Source organism: Ornithorhynchus anatinus, chromosome 2 (genome assembly GCF_004115215.2).
Source record: "Ornithorhynchus anatinus isolate Pmale09 chromosome 2, mOrnAna1.pri.v4, whole genome shotgun sequence".
Taxonomy (NCBI): Eukaryota; Metazoa; Chordata; class Mammalia; order Monotremata; family Ornithorhynchidae; genus Ornithorhynchus; species Ornithorhynchus anatinus.
The window spans coordinates 104,560,976-104,586,556 of NC_041729.1; the positions used below are offsets into that span (position 1 = coordinate 104,560,976).

Consider the following 25,581-nt stretch of genomic DNA (forward strand, 5'->3'; position numbering starts at 1 on the left):
TTCTAATCCCCGCTCCACCATTCATTAATTCATTCACTCGTATTTATTGAGCGCTTATTTCACGCAGAGTGCTGTACTAAACGTTTGGAAAGTACAGTTCAGCAACAAAGAGAGACAATCCCTGCCCACAACGGGCTCACAGTCTAGAAGGGGGGAGACAGGCATCAAAACAAGTAAACAGGCATCAGTAGCATCGATATAAATAGAATTATAGATATATATATACGCATCAAAACAAGTAAATGGGCATTAATAGAAATAACTTGAATTATAGATATGTACATATATACACTACTGTTGTGGGGTGGAGAGGGGGAAAGAGCAAAGGGAGTGAGTTGGGGCGATGGGGAGGGGGAGCTGAGGAAAAAGGGGGCTTAATCTGGGAAGGCCTCCTCCAGGAGGTGAGCCTTCGGTAGGGCTTTGAGGGGAGAAGTGCAGACTTGAGGAGGAAAGGCGTTCTAGGCCAGAGGTAGGACATGGGTCAGGGGTCGACGGCGGGACAGGAGAGAACGAGGTCCAGTGAGGAGGATAGCAGCGGCAGAGGAGCGGAGAGCGGGGTTTGCTGGAGAAGGAAAGAAGGATGGTGAGGTAGGAGGGGACAAGGGGATGGAGAGCTTTGAAGCCAAGAGTGAGGAGCTTTTGTTTCATGTGAAAGTTTATAGGCAACCACTGGAGATTTTTGAGGTGGGGCTTGACATGCCCAGAGTGTTTCTGTAGAAAGATAAAATCGGGCAGCGGAGTGAAGTATACACTGAAGTGGGGAGAGACAGGAGGTTGGGAGATCAGAAAAGATGCTGATGCAGTAATCCAGTCAGGATAGGATGAGAGACTGTACCAACAAGGTAGCAGTTTGGATGGAAAGGAAAAGGCGGATCTTGGCGATGGTGTGAAGGTGAGATCGGCAGGTTTTGGTGACAGATTGAATGTGTGGGGTGAATGAGAGAGCTGAGTTGAGGATGACACCGAGGTTGCAGGGCTTGTGAGACGGGAAGGATGGTTGTGCCGTCCACAGGGACGGGAAAGTCCGGGAGAAGACAGGGTTTGGGAGGGAAGAAGATAAGGAGCTCAGGCTTGGCCATGTTGAGTTTTAGGTGGCAGGCAGACATCCAGGTGGAGATGTACTGAAGGCAGGAGGAGATCCGAGCCTGGAGGGAGGGAGAGAGAACAGGGGAGGGGATGGAGATTTGGGTGTCATCTGCGTAGAGAGGATAGTTGAAGCCGTGGGATCGAATGAGTTCACCAAGGGAGTGAGTATAGGTGGAGAACAGAAGGGGACCAAGAACTGACCCTTGAGGAACCCCAACAGTTAGGGGATGGGAGGGGGAGGAGGAGCCCGCGAAGGAGACTGAGAATGAGCAGCCAGAGAGATGAGAGGGGAGCCAGGAGAGGACAGAGTCCGTGAAGCCAAGGTGAGATGAAGTGTGGAGGAGAAGGGGATGGTCGACAGTGTCAAAGGCAGCTGAGAAGTCGAGGAGGATTAGGATGGCGAGGAGCCATTGGATTTGGCAAGAAGGAGGTGACGGGTGACCTTTGAGATCGCAGTTTCGATGGAGTGGAGGGGTCAGAAGCCAGATTGGAGAGGGTCCAGGAGAGAATTGGAGGAGAGGAATTCGAGGCAGCGAGTGTAGACGACTCGCTACAGGGGTTGGGAAAGGAAGGGTAGGAAGGAGATGGAGTGATAACTGGAGGGGGCAATGAGGTCAAGGGAGGGTTTTTTTAGGACGGGGGGAGACTTGGGCATGTTTGAAGGCAGAGGGAAAGAAACCTAGGAGAGGGAGCAGTCGAAGATGGAAGTTAAGGAGGGGAAGAGAGAAGGATTGAGAGTTTTAATAAGGTGGGAGAGGATGGGGTCTGAAGTGCATGTGGAGGGGGTGGCACTTGAGAGGAGGGAGGAGATCTCCTCTGAAGATACTGCTGGGAAGGATGGGAAAGTAGAAGAGAGGGACGAGAGGAGGGGGGAATGGAGGAGGGGGAGGGGTGATTTTGGGGAGCTCAGACCCGATGGTGTTAATTTTCCTAATGAAGTAGGTTGGCCAGATCTTTTGCGGTGAGGGGTGGGGGGTGGGGAGGAACAGAGTCCTGAGGAGGGAGTTAAATGTCTGGAATGACTGACGGGCATGGTTGTCAATACGGGAAGAAACCACTTGTATGCTGTGTGACCTTGGTCAAGTCACTTCACTTCTCTGGGCCTCAGTTAACTCAGGTGTAAAAAATGAGGATTAAGAGTGTGAGCCCCATGTGGGACAGGGACTGTGTCCAACCTGATTAACTTAAATCTACCCCAGTGCTTAGAACAGTGCTTGGCACATAGTAAGTGCTTAACAAGTACCATCATGATGATTATTATTATTATTACTATTACTATTACCTCCTCGAGGGTAGGAACCCCTTAGACCTTGTATCAGTTTTCCTTCCGCATCTGTTCCCACTCTCCACCGCCCCAATTTGCCCCCCACCCACCCACTCTCCACCTTCTCGCGGGGCTCGACGACCTCACTGTGGGCAGGGAATCAATCAATCAATCGTAGCTATTTAGCGTTTACAATGTGTCAAGCCCTGTACCAAGCGCTTGGGAGAGTACAATACAATAGAATGAACAGTCACGTTCCCTGTCCATTACAAGTTTACAATCTAGATACAATACAATCTAGATACAATCTAGTTTACAATAATATGAATTAATAACTTGTAACATATAATTTAAAAATACGCACACAAATTCTGTGGGAGAATTGTTATATGTGCAGATAATTGCTCTGCACACTGTAAGCGCTCAATAGATACGATTGAATGAATGAAGTGTTCAAAGGTCACAGATTGAGGTCCATAAATGATGCAGAAGGGAGAATGAGCCCTGGGAAAAGAGGGGATGTGTCTAATAATAATAATAACTCTAATAATTAGAGTACTTGTTAAGCACTTACTCTGTGCCAAGCCCTATTCTAAGCGCTGGGGTAGAGACAATGTAATCAGGTTGTCCCAGGCGGGGCTCCCAGTCAACCAACTGTGTTACGTTGTCCTCTCCGAAGCGGTTAGTGCAGTGAGCTGCGCCTTGGTCCGGTCCTTCCGCCGGGCCAGCCATCGCTGCGCCAGGCTCTCCATTCCTCGCCATCTTCGCACCCCCTTCATCCCGGTCCTCTCCCTCTCTCCCTCGCCTCCTCTCTTCCCCTCCCCCGATCCTCCTCCCTCGCCCGCCCGTGCCCCTCGCCCCCTCTCCATCCCCTCACCCTTTACCCTCTGTGCCCCTGGCCCCCTCTCCATCCCTGCAACCCTTACCCTCTGTGCCCCTCGCCCCCCCCCCCCCCCGTATCCTCATCCTTTACCCTCTGTGCCCCCGCCCCCTCTCCATATCCTCACCCTTTACCATCTATGCCCCTCGTCCCCCTCCATCCCCTCACCCCTTACCCTCTGTGCCCCTCGCCCCCTCTCCATCCCCTCACCCCCTACCCTCTGTGCCCCTCGCCCCCTCTCCATATCCTCACCCTTTACCCTCTGTCCCTTCGCCCCCTCTCTATTCCCTCATCCCTTACCTTCTGTGCTCCTCGCCACCTCTCCATCCCCGCACCCCTTACCCTCTGTGCCCCTTGCCCCCTCTCCAAATCCTCACCCTTTACCCTCTGTGCCCTGCGCCCCCTCTCCATCCCCTCACCCCTTACCCTCTGTGCCCCTCGCCCCCTCTCCAAATCCTCACCCCTTACCCTCTGTGCCCCTCGCCCCCTCTTCATCCCCTCACCCCTTACCCTCTGTGCCCCTCACCCCCTCTCCATCTCCTCACTCCCTCTCCATCCTCCTCCCTGGCCCCCATGTGCCCCTGCCCTCTCTCCACCTCTTCCCCCATCCTCCTCCCTCGCCCCCCATGTACCCCACACTCCCCTCCATCCCCCTCCCTGGCGCCCCCACCGTGCCCCCTCCCCCCTCCTCCCTATTCGCCCCGGCCGCCCCTCGCCCCTCCGGTCCTCTCGGTCCCATCCATCCCCTCCCCTCTCCCTAGCCAGGCCCGCGCCGGGGCATGCATGGTGGGGGGCGGCCCCGGAGGGACGTGCCCTCCCGGGTGCCCGGGGTCCCACAATCCCGCCATTCATCGGCCGGGCACACAGGCCCCCATTGAGACGCCCGCACCGGCCCCCGGGAGCCCCGGGAGCCCGAAGGCACAGGGATGGAAGAACAGGCCCGGGGCGGGGAGGAGGAGGAGGAGGAGGAGGAGGAGGAGGAGGAGGGGAGGGAAGATAGGGAGGAGGGAGGGAGGCGAGGAGGAGGAGGAGGACTAAGAGCAGGAGGAGGAGAGAGTGAGGAGGAGGAGGAGGGGGATGGAGGAGGAGGAGGAGGGTAAGGAGGAGGAGGACCAGGAGGAGGAGGAGGAGAAGGAGGAGGAGGAGGAGGACCCAGAGGAGGAGGAGGAGGAGGAGGAGGAGGAACTGGAGGAGGAGGGTGAGGAGGAGAAGGGGGAGGAGCAGAAGGGGGAGGAGGAGGGTGAAAAGGGCGAGGAGGAGGAGGGTTAGGAGGAAGAGGGAAGGGGGAGGAGGATGAGGAGGACCAGGAGGAGGAAGAGGAGGAGGGTGAGGAGGAAGAGGAGAGGGGGAGGGGGAGGAGGATGAGGAGTACCAGGAGGAGGAGAGAGGGAGGAGGAGGACGACGACGACGAAGAGGAAGAGGAATAAGAGGAGGAGGAGGATGGAGGATGAAGAAGGAGGGGGGTAAGGAGGAGGACCAGGAGGAGGAGGAGAAAGATGAGGAGGAGGACCCAGGGGAGGAGGAGGGCCAGGAGAAGGAGGAGGAGGAACTGGAGGAGGAGGGGAAAAGGAGAAGGGGAAGGAGGAAGGTAAAAAGGCAAGGAGAAGGAGGAGGAGGAGGAGGGTGAGGAGCATGAGGAGGAACAGGAGGAACAGGAGGACAAGGAGGAGGAGGACCAGGAGAACCAGGAGGAGGAGGGAGGGGAAGGGAGGGGGAAGGGCAGGCAGGAGGAAGGCTATGGTCTACTCTCACCATTGCTGTCACCCTGGGCAGCACCCCCTCCTCTTCCCCTCCCCTCCCTTCTCGCCTTCCCACCACCGCCCACTGCCCTCCACCCCACCACGATCCCCAAAACTGGCCAAAGGCAGAGTTAGGAGACAGATGGGGGAGGGAGGGCAGAGAATCAGGGGGCTCTGGCCGCCACTGCAGCTCCATCCTGCCTGACGGAATGGCCAGGGTGGAAACCGAGGAGTTAACGGGGGAGGATGGGTGGATGAATGGATGGATGGATGGATGAATGAATGAATCCACTATAAAGCTGTTTCCTCCCTCCTCCCCTCTCCGCAGTGACCCACCAATGAGCCTTGCAGAAAAACCACAGCCGAGAAAGCGGATGAAAAACCAGAGTGGTGTCTTCCACCCCAGGGGTCCTGCAGAGAGAACTGATCATCCCTCGCTCACTGACCGCATCCCTAAAGGCAGCCAGTTGGCTCAAGATACCTGCTGCACAAGATACACAAGCAGGCTGGGCAAGAGAGCACGAATCCTCGCCACCTCATTCAGAAAAAATCTATCTTGATAGATCTTTTTGTTCCCATCGTTAATTATAAAGATAAGAACACAGCTTCCACTACTACAGCACACCACCAATCAATCAATCAATTTATTGAGTGCCTACTGTGGACAGAGCACTATATTAGCTCTTGGGAGAGTATTAGAGAAGCAGCATGGCTTAGTGGGTAGAGAACAGGCCCAAGAGTCAGAAGGACCTGGGCTCTAATCCCAGCTCTACCACTTGTCTGCTGTCTGATCAAGTCACTTCACTTCTCTGTGCCTCAGTTCCCTCATCTGTAAAATGGGGATTAAGACTGTGAGCTCCATGTGGGACAGGGATAGTGTCAACTGGATTATCTTGTACCTACCCCAGTGCTTAGTACAGTCCTGGCACATAGTAAGCACTTAACAAATACCGCGATATTATTTTTATTACTAAGCAACAGAGTTGGTAGACACGTCCCTCGCCCACTAAGCTTCTAATATAGCATCCTCTTATTCCCACTGATTATATACCATCTCCAACCTTAGACTGTAAACTCCTAGAGGCCAGGGTCTGCTTCTTGTTCTTCCATCGTTCTCTTTGCAAATAACCAGTTCAGCAGCTCTGCATTAATAATAGGATTTAAGTGCTTACTATGTGCCAGACCTTGTTCTAAGCGCTGGGGTAGTTACAAGATAATCACATTGAACACAGTCCCTGTCCCACGTGGGGCTCACGGTCTCAATCACCATTCTACAAATGAAGGAACTGAGGTCCAGAGAGGTGAAGTGACTTGTCTAAGGTCACACGGCAGACAAGCGGTGGAGACGGGATTAGAGCCCATGCCCATGCCATGCTCGCCTGCCTCCGTACAGTAGTGCTCTGCACTCCATAAACAGAAGGGTCTTTCCCACTGGAGAGTTCTCTACTGGGTGCCTAGAGCACTGTACTAGATGTTTGTGAGTAGAACAGTGAAAGTAGAAGACATGACCCCACCCCTCAAGAAGCTTCCATCTAAATGTGGAGACGGGTAGACACAGGAGTGCACGAACCATGGGAATAAGAGGGAAGGCACAGATGTGTCTAGCAGTTACAGCGATGGTATTTGTTAAGCGCTTATTATGTGCCAGGCACCGTACTAAGCGCTGGAGTGGATAAAAGCAAATCGGGTTGGACACAGTCCCTGTCCCACGTGGGGCTCACAGTCTCAATCCCTATTTTATAAATGAGGTAACCGAGGCATAGAGAAGTAAAGCGACTTACCCAAGGTCACACAGAAGACGAGTGGCGGAGCCAGGATTAGAACCCACATCCTCTGACTCCCAGGCCCGTGCTCTATCCACTAAGCCATGCTGCTTCTCCAGTGCAAGGCCTAGACCACTGTCCTTCCACCTAAGGTCGAGTTAACACTGTCAGATAGCCTCTCCCTAACCATGAGGGTAAGTGTCCAGGACAGCAATGAACACACAGTTTCTCCAAGCAGCATGGTGCCTTTTTCAGAGGTGGTCCTGGGGTGGAAGAAGCCTGAGGCTGGTCCTCAATGGGGTTGCTCATTCATTCTTTTATTCAATTGTATTAACTGAGTGCTTACTCTGTGCAGAGCACTGAACTAAACCCTTGGGAGAGTAAGATACAACAATGAACAGACACATTCCCTGCCCACGGCCCTATCGTCCTACGGGTCAGGAATAAAACACAACTCTAGCTCCCGTTGGCCTTCTAAGCCAAGATGTCACACTACTCTGGTAAGGCAGCTATAAGAAGTCATTTTCTAGGTCCCGTACTCCTGCTTTTGAAATGTTTTTAATTAGCTAAACTAAATGTAAACATCTCGTGTGCTGGCATTTTAGATCCTTAGGGGCAAATTCTCCATAAGCTGCTTGTCCATTTCCATATCATTATAACACTCAAATGCAAATGAGCATGCACTATAGTAAAGGGAACATTATTGGAGTCTTGTCTCAAGTCACCAGGAAAACATTCGTTTTTATGGAAGCTTGGAGGGCAAATTCATCTCCTAGAAGAGGTTGGGTTTTTTTTTCCCTGCAAATATGGTTTTGCGATTTGGGTTAGACCCAATTTGGCGAGTGGTAGAAGATACCACCGGAATTAATGGACCACGGTTTGGACACAATATTTCAGAACAGATGTAGGTCTGCTACCGTGGGTAGATCTGGGGAAGGAAGTTGAAGAATAGAGGAATTGCTGGGAGGCAACTACCTCCTGACTTCCTGGATCTGTTCCTTACTTAACATGACTTTCTCAGCCTGTCTCCTATTCATCACCCTCTGCTTCACATTAGTGTACCCAGACCTGAAAGGTATAAATGTCCGCTAAGGTAACTGTGAGCTGCGAGACCAAGCCCTCAGAGGTGTGGGGGTCACACTGGAAGAGCATGTAGGGTCAAAAAAATTAGGGTCTTAGAATGTGAGCTCATCGAGGGTGGGGATCAAGCCTTTAAGTTCTATCTGTCCCCCAAGACTTCAGTCAAGATGGGTGCCAAGTCCATTTGACGAACCTGTTTATATTGATTCTGGACGTGTATTGGACTCTCCCTCTGAACTAGCCCAGGCTCATAGCCATTTAATTAATTAATTCATTCATTCAATCATATTAATTGAGCGCTTACTGTGTGCAGAGCACTGTACTAAACACTTGGGAAGTACAATTCAGCAACAAATAGAGATAATCCCTGCCCACAATGGGCTCAAAGTCTAGAAGAGGGGGAGACTGACATCGAAACGAGTAAACGGGCATCAGTAGCATCATTATAAATGAATAGACTTATAGATATATACACACCATTAATAAAATAGAATTATAATGATAAATATGTACATATATACACAAATGCTGTGGGGCGGGGGGGTAGAGCAAAGGGAGTGAGTCGGGGCGATGGGGAGTGGAGGGGGATCCTTTTGCCCTCGGTTTGCCCAGTTGTTAGAAGAAGAGTGTTTCATTTCCTATCTGGGTCACCAATCATTCACTAATACACTCGGTCAAATTTATTGAGCACTTAGTGTCTGCAGAGCACTGTACTAAGCACTTGGGAGAATTCAAAATAACAGTAAACACACATTCCCTGCCCACAACAAGCTCACAGTCTAGAGGGGGAGACAGACATTAATATAAATAAATAAATAAATAAATACATAGATGCATAAATAAATAAATACATAAATAAATTACAGATATGTATATGAATACCAGTCACAGTCATGAACAGCCATAAATGATCCAGCAGGAAAACAGAGAAATGGGAGAACCCAACAACAGGCTGACCAGCCTGGCATGCTGCAGCCAGAACTGGGATGGCTTTCCTGGATCCCAAGGTAGACTGGGAAACCCAGAGGCAGATTAAAAACAGGTACTGAGTACTGAGAAAAGCGAACACATTAGTGAGGGAAAGGATGGTATTTTTGTTCACACGGGGAGAATAGAGTCATTCATTCATTCAGTAGTATTTATTGAGCACTTACTATGTGCAGAGCACTGTGCTAAGCGCTTGGAATGTACAAATCGATAACATAGACAGTCCCTGCCCTTTGACGGGTTTAGAGTCTAATCGGGGGAGACAGACAGACAAGAACAGTGGCAATAAATAGAATCAAGGGGATGAACATCTCATTAAAACAATAGCAAATAAATGGAATCAAGGCAATGTACATTTCATTAACAAAATAAATAGGGTAATGAAAAGATATACAGTTGAGGAGACGAGTACAGTGCTGAGGGGATGGGAAGGGAGAGGGGGAGGAGCAGAGGGAAATGGGGGGAAAAGAGGGTTTAGCTGCGGAGAGGTGAAGGGCGGTAGAGGGAGTAGAGGGAAAAGGGGAGCTCAGTTTGGGAAGGCCTCTTGGAGGAGGTGAGCTCTAAGTAGGGTTTTGAAGAGGGGAAGAGAATTAGTTTGGCAGAGTGAGGAGGGAGGGCGTTCCAGGACCGTGGGAGGACTTGGGCCAGGGGTCGACGGCGGGATAGGCAAGAAGGGGGGACGGTGAGGAGGTGGGCGGCAGAGGAGCGGAGCGTGCGGGGTGGGCAGTAGAAAGAGAGAAGGGAGGAGAGGTAGGAGGGGGCAAGGTGATGGAGAGCCTCGAAGCCTAGAGTGAGGAGTTTTTGTTTGGAGCGGAGGTCGATAGGCAACCACTGGAGTTGTTTAAGAAGGGGAGTGACATGCCCGGATCGTTTCTGCGGGAAGATGAGCCGGGCAGCGGAGTGAAGAATAGACTGGAGCGGGGCAAGAGAGGAGGAAGGGAGATCAGAGAGAAGGCTGACACAGTAATCTAGCCGGGATATTACGAGAGCCCATAACAGTAAGATAGCCGTTTGGGTGGAGAGGAAAAGGAGGATCTTGGCTATCCGTTCATCCGATAAAATCTGGTGGTCAATGGCATCATTTTCAAATGCCTGACATACAGGTAATATAAATGGATTATAAAATTAAGGTCATAATTAAGGTGCGCTTGCATTCACACCCTTTATTCCCCCATTCCCCAGCACCCCAGCATTAATGTACATAGCTCTAATTTATTTATTCATATTAATGTCTGTCTCTGCTCCCTAGTCTGTAAGCTCATTGTGGGCAGGGTTTGTGTCTACTAACTCTATCATATTGTACTACCCCACATGCTTAGTACAGTGCTCTGCACACAGTAAGCACTCAGTACAACTGATTGATTGAAGAAATACTTTATAGCCCCCAAACAGAGAATATAGTCTGAAGCAGTGTGGCCTTGAGAGAAGAGTCTGGGCCTGGGAGTCTGGAGACCTGGGTTCTAATCTTGGCTCTCCCATTTGCCCCCTTTGTGACCTTGGGCAACACACTTAACTGCTTTGTGCCTCAGCTTCTTCATCTGTAAAATGGTGATGAAATACCTGCTCTCCTTTCCACCACCTTACAGGCTGAGTCCTATGTGGGACAGGAACTGTGCCTGATCTGATTATCCTGCATCTACCCCAGTGCCTAGCAGAGTTCTTGGCACAGAGTAACAGTTTAATAAACACCACAGATATTATCATTATTAATATTATTGACATTAGTATTATCATTACCATCATTATTATTACTAGACTCGGTCCATCTAGACTCCTACTAAAACTCTTCGTCTCTGAATGATCTACAACTCTTCATCTCTCACTGAATGATAACCACATGAACAGACAGACAGTTGCTCCAGTGAAACCGCAAAGATATCACTATGGAAGAAATGAAGTTAGGAAGAAAGCAAGATTAAAGCTATCCCACCCCATTCCCCCTTAATTGCATAGGGATTGTTCTAAGACTGGTTCCAGTCATTAATGACCATTTGCTTTGATCTGTCCACTTTGGTCTGTCACTAAAAACGGAAAGGAATGAAGATTTGGAAGATTATAAAACTCACAATTTAGCTCCGTTAAGAGGAAATTAAAAGGCCCGAAATGTCTTCTGGGGACCAGCTCACCCTGCTGATGTGAACATTTAGCAGGAGAGACATCCAAGGACTAGTTGCTTTGTTTATGGCCTCTGGGATATTGGGAAGGGGAATGAATGCATCTGAGCCCAAAGAAACCAGTATTCCTATGATTTCAGGTGCTATCACATCGAGCAATTTGGACACCAAGAAGAGATATAGTTTATGATTTCAGAAAACCTCTTGTATTTCGATTTGGGAGAGAAATTTTCTGGCATAGAATTTACTCAGCCCAGGCAGTTTAATGCTGAGTTTACAGAAAAGCCCCTCTAATAGCCTCATAAAATTGCAGCCATTACCCCCGCATAAAAACGGACTGGGAATGTAAGAGAATGTCACAAATACTAGCAATAGAATATTATGCTTCGAAAGGAGATTTTTACATCCAAAGCTCTAAACATTTTTCTTTAAGCACAGCCAAACTTCTCTTTTCACAAGCCCACGTTGCTTCAGAGAATATTCTCTGTTTTGGGCTGCAAAGTACTTTATCAATCAATCAATCAATCAATCAGTCGTATTTATCGAGTGCTTACTGTGTGCTGAGCACTGTACTAAGCATACAAGTGAGTGCAAAGCCCTAACACTCTCTTCTTCTTCTCCCTCTCCCTTCTGGGTCACACTGACTCATTCCCTTTATTCATTCCCCCTCCTAGCCCCACAACACTTATACACATATCTGTAATTTATTTATTTATATAACTGTCTGTCTTCCCCTCTAGACCATAAGACCATGAGAAGCAGCATGGCTCAGTGGAAAGAGCATGGGCTTTGTAGTCAGAGGTCATGGGTTCGAATTCCGATAGGCCACTTGTCAGCTGTGTGACTGTGGGCAAGTCACTTAACTTCTAGGTGCCTCAGTGACCTCATCTGTAAAATGGGGATTTAGACTGTGAACCTCACGTGGGACAACCTGATTCCCCTCTGTCCATCCCAGCTCGGCCAGGGGAACAGGGCTCGGCCCATAGTAAGTGCTTAACAAATACCAACATTATTATTATTATTATAAGATTGTTGTGTTCAGGGAATGTGTCTGTTTACTGTTATGTTGTACTCTTTCAAGCATTCAGTACAGTGCTCTCCACACAGTAAGTGCTCAATAAATACAATTGACTGCCTACAATATAACAGAGTTGGTAGACACATTCCCTGCCCACAACAAATCCACAGTCTAGGGAGCAGAGACAGGTATTAATTTGAATAAATAAATAAATGTCAGGGCTGAAATGTCTTTTTTGGCAGAGGAAGAGTGGGGAGAGAGACATTTGTTTATGAATGTTAGAAAACTGCTGGATGACAATCAATCAATGAATGACATTGATTGAGTGTTTACTGTGGGAAGAGCACTTACATTAAGTGAAAAAGTACTTAGTGTATTCTATTTGGGAGAGTATAATACAGTAAGTAGAGTTGGTAGACATGTACTCTACCCACAAGGAGCTTGCAAGCTAAAAGGGGAGACAGACATTAAAATAAATGACAGCTACATATATAAGTGCTGTGAGGCTGAGGGTGGGGTGACTATCAAGGGCTTTAAAAGATACAGATTCAGATGCACAGGCAAGGCAAAAGGGCGAAGGAGTATGGAATGAGGGTTTAGTCTGGGAAGGCCTCAGAGGAGAAGTGATTTTTGAAAGTGGGGAGAGTGATGGTCTGTTGAATTTGAAGGGGGAGGGAGTTCCAGGCCAGAGGAAGGATGTGGGGAAGGGGTCAGTGTTGAGATAGATGAGATCAAGGTACAGTGATTAGGTTGGTATTAGAGGAGTGAAGTGTGAGGGCTTTGTTGGGGTAGGAAATCGGTGAGGTAAGTTAGGAGGGGGAAAGCTGACTGAGTGCCTGAAAGCCGATGGTAAAGAGTTTTTGTTTGATGCAGAAGTGGGCGGGCAATTGCTGGAGGTTGTGGGAACTAGGGAAACAGTTGTTTTGAAAATGTATCCAGGCAGCAGGGCAAAATGTGGACTGGAGTGGAGAAAGGCAGGAGGCAGGGAGGTCAGTGAGGAAGGTGATGCAGTAGTCAAGGCAGGATAAGAGAAAGGCTCGAATCAGTGTGGTGGCAATTTGGAAGGAGAGATAAGACTGGATTTTAGAAATGTTTTCAAGGTAGAACTGATAGGACTTGTGACTGATCGAATTACATGTGAGTTGAGGATAATGGACCTGTGAGGGCATGGCATTATGGACCGAGCACGGATCTGGGAGTCAGAAGATCATGGGTTCTAATCCCGCTCTGCCACATGTCTGCTGTGTGACCTAGGGCAAGTCGCTTCACTTCTCTGTGCCTCAGTTACCTCATTGGTAAAAAGGAGATTGAGACTGTGAGCCCCACATGGGGCAGGAACCGTGTTCAACCCGATTTGCTTGTATTCACCCCTGCGCTTAGTCCAGCACTTGGCACAAAGTAGGCACTTAATAAATGCAACAGTTATTATCATTATGGGCTCTGTGAAACATGGAGGAGGGTGGTGTTTGCAGTGATGGGAAAGACTGGGAGGACAGGGTTTGGCTGGGAAGATGTTTTGGATGTGTTTAGTCTGAGGTGTTGGTGGGACCTTCAAGTTTGTCCTGAAGGCAGGAGGAAAGACGGGACTGAAGAGGAGAAAAGTGGATTAAAGGGAATTTATGGAAATCACCTTCTTGTCCTTTGGCTATGATGACAATCCTAGGATGCTGAGCAGATGTGATCGACAGGCCCACCTCTGGTGTACAGGTAGAGAACACCCTTAGTGCCTGGGTCTCTCCCTCTTGGGGCAATGACCTTCCCTAAGCCTTGGTTCTAAGATGGTAGCCCTGTTTCTGACTGTTGAACAGGGGGTTAATCAAGCTGATGCCGATGCCACTCCGTTGCCCCCAGGTGAATCCCACCACAACTCTGCTCCACTGGAGCCTCTGAGTGGACCCATCGGATCCCCTCCCGCTGCAGACTACAAGCTCCCTGTGGGAAGGGATCTCGTCTACCCACTCTGTTGTACTGCACTTTCCCAAGCGTTTAGGACTCTGCTCGGCACAGAGTAAGTGGTCAATAAATACCATTGATTGATTGATTGATTAGGTATAGGATTAGGGAATAGAGCCTCAGTCCAAAGGCGGCGAATCACAACCGGTGAGTCCCTGGATGAAACATAAAACCTAGGGCAAGTCACTTAACTTCTCTGAGCCTCAGTTTCCTCAATGGTAAAAAGGGGATAATGATTCTCTCCTCATACTTAGACTATGAATCCCATGCAGTACAGACACTGTGTCTGATCTAATTGACTTGTAGCTACCCCAGTGCTTAGAACAGTGTCTGACACGGAGTAAGTGCTTAAGGAATTTCATTTAAAAAAATGTCACAGATATGAACCTACTAAATAGTTGCAGGGCCCTAAAGACATTTTTCTCCTGTCACCTGGATGGGATTTAGGATCCAAAATTCCTGTTCTAATAAACTTCCCTTTCCTTCCCCAATAAAGAAATCAATCAAACATATTTATTGAGTGCTTGCTGTGCACAGAGAACTGTACTAAGCGCTCGGGAGAGAACAATACAACAGGGTTGGTAGGCATGTTCCCTGCCCACAACAAGTCTACAGTCCTCTCCAGGGCTTTGCTTTGCAATGTTGCAGCTGTCCAAGATTTTAGAATGCAGTGCATTTGTAACCAGTGGCTACTGAATAAATACCATTTCTACTATTCCAAACACCTTGTCAGTATAGCACCACACAAGTCCAGCTGACTTTCTCCAATGGGATCGTAAGTCCCAGCTAATGGTCACTGAAAGCTCACCTCCTCCAGGAGGCCTTCCCAGACTGAGCTCTCCCTCCCTTTCCCTCTGCCCCTCCTCCCTTCCCCATCCCCCCCTCCCTCCCTCTGCTCTTCCCCCTTCCCCTCCCCATAGCACTTGTGCATATTTGTATATATTATTTATTACTTTATTTTATTGATGATGCGTATATATCTATGATTCTATTTATCTTGCTGGTATTGATGCCTGACTAGGTGTTTCGTTTTGTTTCTGTCTCCCCCATTTAGACTGTGAGCCCGTTGCTGGGCATGGATTTTCTCTATCTGTTGCCGAATTGTATATTCCAAGTGCTTAGTACAGTGCTCTGCACACAATAAGCGCTCAATAAATACGGTTGAATGAATGAATGAATGGATCCACTCCACTTCCAGGTTACCTTAAAGGCAATTATTTCCCATTTCAAATCTACATTAGATAGAATTTGACCCTCCTAGAGAACCCAGGATGGGGCAGGGGAGGGAACATCAAAGAAACGTGAAGATTATCCTCCAAACCCTCTGCTGTTGCACAGAGAATTAGTAACTAATTAACAATGTGGTATTTAATAGCAGTGTTTGTTAAGCACTTGCTAGGTGCCCAGCCTTCCCGGGCCAGAGTCAGCCGGCCCGCTCAACCTTCCCGATGTTTGCCAAGAAGAAGTCCAGATGTCAGCAGCTTCAGCAACCTCGAGAACCCCGGGGCCAGTTGCTCCTTTAAAGTCAGCGAAAAAACAATCTTTTCGAAATAGCCCAGAAATGGTCTGAATGATTTCTCGGGATTGGGATATTTATATTGTTCAAGGGACCTCTTCTCTACCACCGCTTCCGCTCTTCCCTGGAATTGAACTCATCCCGGAGAAGACCAGCAGCCTATGAGAGCCTCTCTTTGATTGTGTCTCTCCAGGAAGGAGCAAAAGGTTATTCACTCCCTTAGAGTGAGAGCTACTACTTGTACTAAGCATTTGAATGGCTAGAGAAATAGACAGCTAAGGCCAAGTCCGCTCCAATCATGGAACAGCATGATGTAATCATCATCCCAGAAGAGTAAGCGCAGAACTCTAGGGGATTCTGCATTTCTCGATTTTTTGGTCATTGGATGGCCTCTCGGTCAATCAATCAATCAATTGAATTGACTGAGTGCTCACTGTGTGCAAAACACTGTACTAAGCGGTTTGGAGAGTTCGATATAACAGAGTTTGTAAACACATTCCCTGCCCACTGAAACCCAGCAAATGATAGGAGAATTGATTCTTAGTATTATTATTAATAATAATAATCATTGTGGTGTTTGTTAAGTACTTATTATGTGCTAGGCACTGTATTAAGTGTTGGAATGGATACAAGCAAATAGGGTTGGATCTTGTCCCACATGGGGCTCCCAGTCTCAATCCCCCTTTTACAGATGAGGTCACTTAGGCAAAAAGAAGTGACTTGCCCAAGGTCACACAGCAGACAAGTGGCAGAGCTGGGATTAGGACCCATGACCTTCTGACTCCCAGGCCCATGCTCCATCCACTAGGCCATGCTGCTCACTCCAAACCCCGCTTCTCTCATCCTCTGGAAAGAGTCGTGTCTCCTCTTAAGACCCTAATTCTGCTCACACAAAACCAACTCCCCTTTAAAATTTGGAGAGCACAAAGGCGATCTTTGAAGGGGCCTTCTAAACTGAAGACCTAATGTCACTGAATTCTGCTACTTAAGCAGTTTACTCCTTACGTCCTCAGAAGCAGATGACGGGAGAAGCAGTGTGGTCTAGTGGACAGAGCAAGGGCTTGGGAGTCAGAGGAACTGGGTTCTAATCCCGGTTCCACCACTTGACTGCTGCATGACCTTGGGTGAGTCACTTACCTTCTCTGTGCCTCAGTTACCTCATCTGTAAAATGGGGATTAAGACTGTGAGCCCCATATGGGACAGAGGCGGCATCCAACCTGATTTCTTTGTACCCACCCCAGCTGTTAGTACAGGGCTTGACACATAGTGAGCACTTAACAAATACCATCATTATTATTATGATGATGATGATGAAAACATAATCAAGGAAGTTAGAATTGACTCAGGGAGCCCTACAGACAGAGTTGGGTGAATAAAAGCTCCGAGCTTCAAACTAAACATCCAAATTGAAGATGTCCAACCAAGAATGTGTCCACCTTTCTAAAGGTCTATAAGATCTGGACTTGCTCCTCTGGGCATATCCAGCTTCTCAAGCAGTTTCAGCAGCAACACCTCTTAGTCAAACTCAACAACAAAGGCAGGGCAGGGTCATTACCAATGAAGTCTTGGAACCCAATTCTCTCACCAGAACTAAAGCAACGTTTACAGCAACACGACTTTGCAAGGCGGGACAGGTGAGGAATAGAGATGACAACAGAATTCCCAAGCAGCTGCCGTATAGAGAGCGGGAATGGGACACACCCGGACAGAGAGGGTAGAACAGAGCTTTGAATGATTTAATGAAGCACCGAGACAAATCAGTGGAGTGTAGAGGATAACAGTGTGGCTCAGTGGAAAGAGCTCTGGACTGATAACTAAGAGATTCAGGTTTTAGACCTATCTGTCTTGGGCCCGCTGTGTGACCTTGGGCAAGTCACTTAGCTTCTCTGAGCTTGAGTTTTCTCATTTGTAAAATGAAGGTAAGAGACCTGTCCTCCCTCCCTCTTAGACTGTGAAGCCTAGATGGGTCAGGGATTGTCTGGTCTGATTATTTTGTATCTTCCCCTGGGCTTAGCACGGTTCTTGACACATAATAAGCACCTAAGATATTACGGTTATTATTATTTTAACGGACAGACAGGATGATGGGTTGCTCTCCTTGTTGAGAAGCTTCAGGAAACTTCAGGAAGACCTGAATCAAAAACAGTTCGAGGTACTACAGTGAACAAGAATGATCTTTATGAGCACAGGGCGGAAGGGATTGTCCATCACACACTGGCCTTTCGAGACCAGGCACATCCTCTGACAGGAAGGACGACGACTCGTAGACGCCCATAGCGCTGTTTCCACTGGAAGCTGTGGGAATGCAAGTCCCTTAACATCTTGTACAGGGCAGAAGAAAACCCCACTAGATGCTTAATCGGGGCCAAGATCTCGGCAGATTGTATGCTCCTTGTGGGCAAGGATCATGTCTACCAACTGTACCGTCTTCTCCCAAGCACTCAGCAGAGTGCTCTAAAAACAGTGAGCACTCAATAAATTCCAATAATGAATTGATTGGTCGAGGGTGCCTCACTAAGATAGGGAGAGATCAGCAGGGGGAGATTTGAACCTCTTCTCCCAACCCACAGCCTGCTCATAACCAACCTTTGAGCAGCAGAGGAAAGAGAACTCTACAGAAATTCTGGGAGCTAAAACAACTGCAGTATGTAGCGGATTCCTTGTTCTAATTCTTGTTTCATTAAGAGCATGTTGTTGGCTTTTTTCCCCTAACCTTTCTACTGGTCCCTCAGGCCCCCGCTCAGAAATAAATAGCCGAAGACCCAGGGCGGCCTCTCTAAGGGGCTGATGCTGAAGAGCCCCATCTAGTAGCCAATTACGCACATTCTCCGAAGTCTGCTTCCATGTCTCCTTCCCGTACCAGTCTTCCCCTTGGAGGAAGAAACACACACACAAGCACACACACACACACGCATTCCTACTTAGACTTAGACTCCTACTTAGGGAAGTCACAAGACTGATAGGAGGGCAAGAGTGAGAAGGATTACAGAGCAGCAGCAGAGCATAGTGGATAGAGCACAAGGCTGGGACTTGGAAGGTCATGGGTTCTAAACCTGGCTCTGCCGCTCATCTGCTGTGTGACCTTGGGGAAGTCGCTTCACTTCTCTGGGCCTCACTTCCATCATCTGTAAAATAGGGATTAAGACTGTGAACCCCATGCAGGACAGGGACTGTGTCCAACCCGATTTGCTTGTATCTACCCCAGCATTTAGTATGGTGCCTGGTACACAGTTAGCACTTAAAAAATACCACAATAATAATAATTGTTATTATTCATAAGGATTAGGCTGTCTGATTATCACCTACAGGGGGTGCTTGGGCTGGTGATTTTATTCTTCTTTCTTTGATATGGGGGCTTTCTGCCATTTTCCTAGTGGGAATTGCCTAAAGTAACCTCCTAAGGTCATGCCTGGAGAGTTTCCAGTACTCTACCAGTCTCGACTACAGGAGGGAGAGTCAGGCAGAGGCTTGTCCATTCCATTCCTAGCTTGGGCAGTGGCTAGCAAGTGGAAGACATTCTGCTACAAGTCAAAACTCACCTGAGCTAGGCAGCTGCAGCATGGGAGAGAATCAAGGGCAAAGACTCAAATTTACTTCATGGAAGGAGGCAGTGGTAAACGACTTCCATATTTTTACCAAGAAAACTCTATGGATCCACTACCAGAATGATTGCAGATGGAGGTGGGGCATTCTGGGAGAGATGTGTCCATGGTATCGCTATGGGTCGAAGATGACTCAACGGCATAAGACAAGACCATTACCTAAAGTCAGACCCGCACGAATCCATATAAAAGCCTCCCAGATGGAAAATCTCTCCACTCCCGGCCCACCCCAATCTGCTCAGAGATGGATGACACCTAGGAGTTACTTGGTCTGCTATGAAACTCAAGGAATCGCCACGTTGGTCCACAGAGGAGAGTCGGGAATATCTTCCCTTTCTCTTCTCCATAGAGCAGAGTCGATGGGGTGGGAACTGTTGAGTGGAGGCTTGGGAGAGAATAAGTGGCTAGCACAAGGTTGTGCACATAGTGATGGCCTGCTGTTGAGTGACTATTGATGAGAGGGAGAGATAGGTGAGGGGATAGAAGGGAAGGAGGTTTGGCCAATAGCAGTCGATCAATCGATCATTATATTGAGCGCTCTCTGTGTGCAAAGTACGGTATTAAGTGGGTGAGCACAATATGACAGAGTTAATAATAATAATAATAATAATGTTGGTATTTGTTAAGCGCTTACTATGTGCCGAGCACTGTTCTAAGCGCTGGGGTAGACACAGGGGAATCAGGTTGTCCCACGTGGGGCTCACAGTCTGAATTCCCATTTTACAGATGAGGTAACTGAGGCACCGAGAAGTTAAGTGACTTGCCCAAAGTCACACAGCTGCCAAGTGGCCGAGGCGGCATTCGAACCCATGACCTCTGACTCCAAAGCCCGTGCTCTTTCCACTGAGCCACGCTGCTTCTCTTGGAAGACATGTTCCCTGTCCACAATAAGCTTACAGTCCCGACAACCATCTAACTCTTTTTTATGGTATTTGTTAAGTGCTTACTACGTGCCAGGCACTGTGCTAAATGCTGGGGTAGATACAAGCTAATCCAGTTGGACACAGTCCCTGTCCCACATGAGGTTCCCGGTCTTAATCTCCATTTTACAGATAAGGTAACTGAGGCACAGAGAAGTGAAGTGACTTGCCCAAGGCCACACAGCAGACAAGTGGCAGAGCAGGGATTAGAACCCAGATCCTTATGACTTCAAGGCCTGCTCTCTATCCACTTGGCCATGGCCTTTTCCCAGACACTTAGTACTATGCTCTACACATGGGGCTCACAGTCTTAATCCCCATTTTACACATGAGGAAACTGAGGCACAAGGAAGTTAAGAGATTTGCCCTCTTCCAATCTCTGGAGCAGCCCAATCCTCTCAGAGATGTTCAAAACCCCTCAGGGGAGTCTCGCCTGTCATTTGGAAGGTCCTGTCTTAAATACACAGCATATGAAGCGTGAGAAGCAGTGTGGTTTAATGGAAAGAGCAAGGGCTTGGGAGTCAGAGAGCGTGGATTCTAATCCCAGCTCCGCCACTGTCAGCTGTGTGACTTTGGACAAGTCACTTAATTTCTCTGGGCCTCAGTTACCTCATCTGTAAAATGGAGGTTAAGACTGTGAGCCCCACGTGGGACAAGCCGATTACCTTGTATCTAGGCTCGTGTTTAGAATAGTGCTTGGCACATAGTAAGTGCTTAACAAATACCATAAATGTTATTGTTATTGAAGAGAGTCAGGTAGGAGCTCCCATCCAAGATAGCCAGTAGATGGGTGACAATTTCTAGTTTCCCTCAGAACACACGCTCTCTCCCATGGCTCACCCACTTTGGTCCACAGAATGGAGTCTGACGATCAGGTATTCCCTGCAAGGTTCTTTGTGCTAGTCCTCTTCCTTTCCAATCACGGCTGTCTGCCCGGCACTTTGTGATAACGGAAACCGCCGCCTCCATCGTTTACTACTCTCCTTGACTTCACTGAGTGATGGTCTGGGGGATGGGGCTGCTTCCACGAGAGAATGTAGTGACAAGGGCCAGACTCTGCAGACTGCAGGGATGCAGGCTGAGAGAGAATAGAATTTACAGAATCTCAAAGGGTATGGATGTTGTTCCTCAAATCCCACTGCACCGGAAGGAGGGACATCCCTTAAGGAACAGCATAGCCTAGTGGAACCCAGTTAGAGGACCTGAGTTCTAATTCTGGCTCAACCACTTTTCTGCTGGCTGAAAAGGCGAGTTACCTCGCCTCCAGAATGGGGATTAAGACTGAGGCCCATGTGGGACAGGGAATGTGTAATAATAATAATAATAATTATAGTACTTGTTAAGCACTTACTATGTGCCAAGCATTGTTCTAAGAGCTGGGGTAGGTACAAGTTAATAAGGTTGGACACAGTCCCTGTCCCGCATGGGGCTCACACTCTTAATCCCCATTTTGCAGATGAGGAAACTGAGGCCCAGAGAAGTTACGTGAGTTTCCCAAAGTCACACAGCAGACATGGTAGAAGTGGGTTTAGAACTAGACTGTAAAACCGGTGTGGGCAGGGATTGTCTCTCTTTATTGCTGAATTGTACTTTCCAAGTGCATATTACCATGCTCTGCACTCAGTAAGTGCTCAATAAATATGATTGAATGAATGATGAACCCATGACCTTCTGATTACCTTCTGATTTCCAGCCCCGTGCTCTATTCACTTTGTCATTATCTTGTATCTACCTCAACACTTAGTGCCGTTCCTGGAACATAGTAAGTGCTTAACAAATACCATTTTAAAAAATTGGATCTTGAGGATGGCAAGTTCAAAACCAACAAGAGGAAACACTTCTTTACCCAGCATGGGGTGAGCACATGGAATTCATTATTCCAGAAAGCTGTGAATGTGAAAACACCATCAGGACCCACAGGGGTTTGTATAGCACCATGGGTGAGTGACCCATTTTGGATCATTGAAAGGAAAGTTAGAGATGTAGAAGGAAGAGTTGATGATGATGAAGGTATTTCCAAAGCGCTTATTATGTGCCAGACACTGTTCTAAACTCCGGGGTAAAAATTAGGTTGGACACAGTCCCGGTGTGACTGTATGACTGTTGATTGTGGATACAGTCCTTGAGGTAACAGAGGCCCAGGGAAGTGTAGTGATTTGCCCAAGGTCACATAGCCAAGAAGCGGCAGAGCCGGGATTAGAACTCATGTGCTTCTGGTTTCCAGGGCCAAACTCTATCCACTAGGCAACACTGCTTCCCACTAGTGGTGTTGGACGGTCCATCCCCATCCATGAGGATGCAGCAGGGTGGGTCGGAGGGCATCCAGTCCTCGTTTTTCCAAGTGTTTTGTTCTCGCTGTGAGAGGCAAAATCTTGGGCTGTCCATGTTGGCATAGCTCAAGGACTCAGGCTCTTATTACCATCCAGTGCTTAGTACAGTCCCTGGCTCACGGTAAAGTGCTTAACAAATATCACAGTTATTATTATTCCCATTTAAAATGTGCCGGGCACTGTTTTAAGCACTGGTGTAGATACAAGGTAATTAGGTTGGACACAGTGCCTGTTCCCCATGGCACTCACAATCTTAATTCCAGATTTACAGATGAGAAAACTGAGGCACAGAGAAGTGAAATGACTTGCCCAAGGTCACACAGCAGGCAAGTGGTAGAGCTGGGATTAGAAACCAGGTCCTTCTGATTCCCAGGCCCGTGCTCTATCCACTAACCCACGCTGCCTCCTCATTTTAAATACATTACTGTTTACCCAGAAAAACACTTAAAAGTTTTCCAAGAAACTGAATACTAAAAACTTCTTGATACAGAACAAACTATCAGGATGGTAGTGGAAAATTATGGACATTTAGGTGGGTGCCGAATTTGACCCCATGCCTTAGGAAACTGTAAATAGGACTATCCTAAGAGAGCTTTACGTTGGGTGGAAGCACAGAGCCAGGAGGCAACCTGATTCACAGTTCTTTAATGTTTATGTGTCAGAAGGCTTTCCATTCATTCATTAGTTCATTCAGTCGTATTTACTGAGCGCTTATTGTGCGCAGAGCACTTTACTAAACCCTCGGGAAAGTACGATGTAACACTGAAAAGACACAGTCCTTGTGAATGCAGAGCAGATGACTTCAAAACCCCAACAAAATTCTCTTGGTAGACTGTAAGAGACATGAAGGTCCCCCAAAAAGAAACACATTTTAAGTAGAGATGCAGCATGGCCTAGTGGATAGAGCATGGACCTGGACTCAGAAAGTCATGGGTTCTAATTCTGGTTCTGCCGTTTGACTGCTATGTGACCTTGGGCAAGTGACTTCACTTCTCTGCGCCTCGGTTACCTCATCTGTAAAATGGGGATTAAGACTGTGAGCTCCATGTGGGCCAGGGCCTGGGTCCACCCTGATTACCTTGTATCAATCCCAGTGCTTAGAACAGTACTTGGCTTAATGTGTAGTAAGCACTTAACAAATACCATTATCATTATTATTATTATTATTATTTAGCCACTTGCCCTACCAGGATCATTTAAAGCATTTTGGATGCAGTTGCTTTCTGAAAAGTCAACTGAACAGGGAAAATATTCAGCTAAGAAGCAAATCAGACCAGGAATGGTGGTACCTTGAATGTGTAGTGTGCTTTATGAATTTGATTTCTCACAGTGCTTTCACACCAGAGATCTCCTTTAATCCTCACAAATCCTTATAGGATATAAGCAGAGCAGAGTAAGTATCCCTCACAAATGTTTGAATAATGCTAGTGCTGGGGCTGTGGTTGCGAATTGTGTGTTGGGGCTGTGGTTGTTGGTGGCTGTGGATGTTGATCTCTGAACCACAAGGAGCCTGAATTTGGACCCCTCTAGCCCCAGGACCTAATTGCTGTTTTGCATTTATCATTTCCCTTGCCTTAGGTTGTTTCATTTGGTTTTTTTATATTTCCTTATATGTCAATCTCTATCCTTCCCCTGCCCCTATTTTTAGATTGGGAGCCCTCTTTGGACTGTAAGCTCACTGTGGACAGGGAATGTGACAGGTATACTAGTATATTGTACTCTCCCAAGAGTTTAGTACAGTGCTCTGAACAAAGTAAGCACTCAATAAATACAATTGACTGACTTTGGCTTATAATCCATAATTGGGGTGAGGGCTCAAACTTTTATTGTTATTATTATCATCACTATTATATGCATTATATTATATTAATAATAATAATGGTGGTATTTGTTAAGTGCTTACTATGTGCCAAGCACTGTTCTAAGCGCTGGGGGGATACAAGGTAATCAAGTTGTCCCACATGGGGCTCACAGTCTTAATCCCCATTTTACAGATGAGTTAAGTGAGGCACAGAGAAGTTCAGTGACTTGCCCAAAATCACACAGCTGGCAAGCGGCAGAGCTGGGATTCGACCCCATGACCTTTGACTCCCAAGCCCGGGCTCTTCATACTGAACCACACTGCTTCTCTTTATATTAAATTTGCCCTTGGGTCTGTGATCTTTGGGCATTTGATATTCATCCTACCCTCAAACTCACAGCATCTATATACATATCTATAAATTATATATTATAAATTATGAATTTATATCAATGTCTGCCTCCCCCTCTAGACTGTGTGTCTACCAACTTTGTGTTATTGTACTTTCTCAAGTGCTTAGTACAGTGCTCTGCACCCAGTAAGTGCTCAATCAATCCCATTGATGATGATGATATATGTATGTGTGGATGAATATATTATATTTGTTAAGTGCTTATTATGGGCCAAGCACTGTGGTAGATACTAGATAATCAGTTCCCTGTCGCATATAGGGCTCTCAGCCTAATTGGAAGTAAGAGGGAGGAAGAATAGGTAATGAAACCCCAATTTAGAGATGAGGAATATGAGGAACAGGGAAGTTGAGTGACTTGCACACGGTCACACAGCAGACAGGTGGCAGAAGTGGGATTAGAACCCAAGTCGGACTCCCAAGTCTTTCCACTTGACCACACTGCTCCTCATTCTCTCCTGTGTAATTTTCTCCCAGAACCTAGTGCACTGCTCTGCATCCAGGAGGTGCTGAATAGATCCTATAGCCGCCAAAACACGGTCCTGACCCTCAGGGAGCTTACGTTATATGGGGCAGAAGGGCACACCCAGATCCTAGCTGTGCAGTAGGAATGAGAAGGAGAAAAGCCACAACAGAAAGCCAAGATGAATAACAACCTTCAATGAATCTTGAAGGGAAAAGGCTAGAAGACAGACCCATGACCCCGTCGACACCCCCTACCCTGAGACCAGGGTTTGGGGGTCTTCGCCACCTTAGGAGCTACAGATATTTAAAAAGCAGTTACTGAACACTCAAAGCTCATTGTGTGCCGGGAATGTGTCTGTTTGTTATTTTAGTGCACTCTCCCAAGCGCTTAGTACAGTACTCTCTACGCAGTAAGCGCCAGGGCTAAACAGTCAGGGACTGATTTCTGTTCCTCTCCAACAAATCTGTCCCCCCGGCCCCCACTCGGTCCCCTCTGCTCTCCACTCCCTCTCTGGACCCAGGCCTGGGTCCCCAAAGCCCAGGCCAGGAGGGGCAGAAGAGCAGCTCGGCTCTGTGCGGGTGCTCTGCGGGCGTTTATCCGGTGCCGGGGCGGGGGTCTGAGGCCGGGGTGTGCGGACACAAAGGCGCAGTC

The 25,581-nt window shown here is 47.8% G+C and overlaps 1 protein-coding gene and 1 non-coding gene across 2 annotated transcripts in view; one reads left to right on the forward strand and one right to left on the reverse strand.

Annotated features, from left to right (window-relative positions):
- SLC35F1 (solute carrier family 35 member F1) overlaps window positions 1–25,581 on the reverse strand; it is a 163,767-nt gene that overhangs the window by 106,421 nt on the left and 31,765 nt on the right. The window lies entirely within an intron of this gene.
- LOC114809519 lies at window positions 18,794–18,931 on the forward strand. Its single transcript, XR_003757298.1, has one exon. It is a non-coding gene; the product is annotated as a small nucleolar RNA SNORA7 (small nucleolar RNA).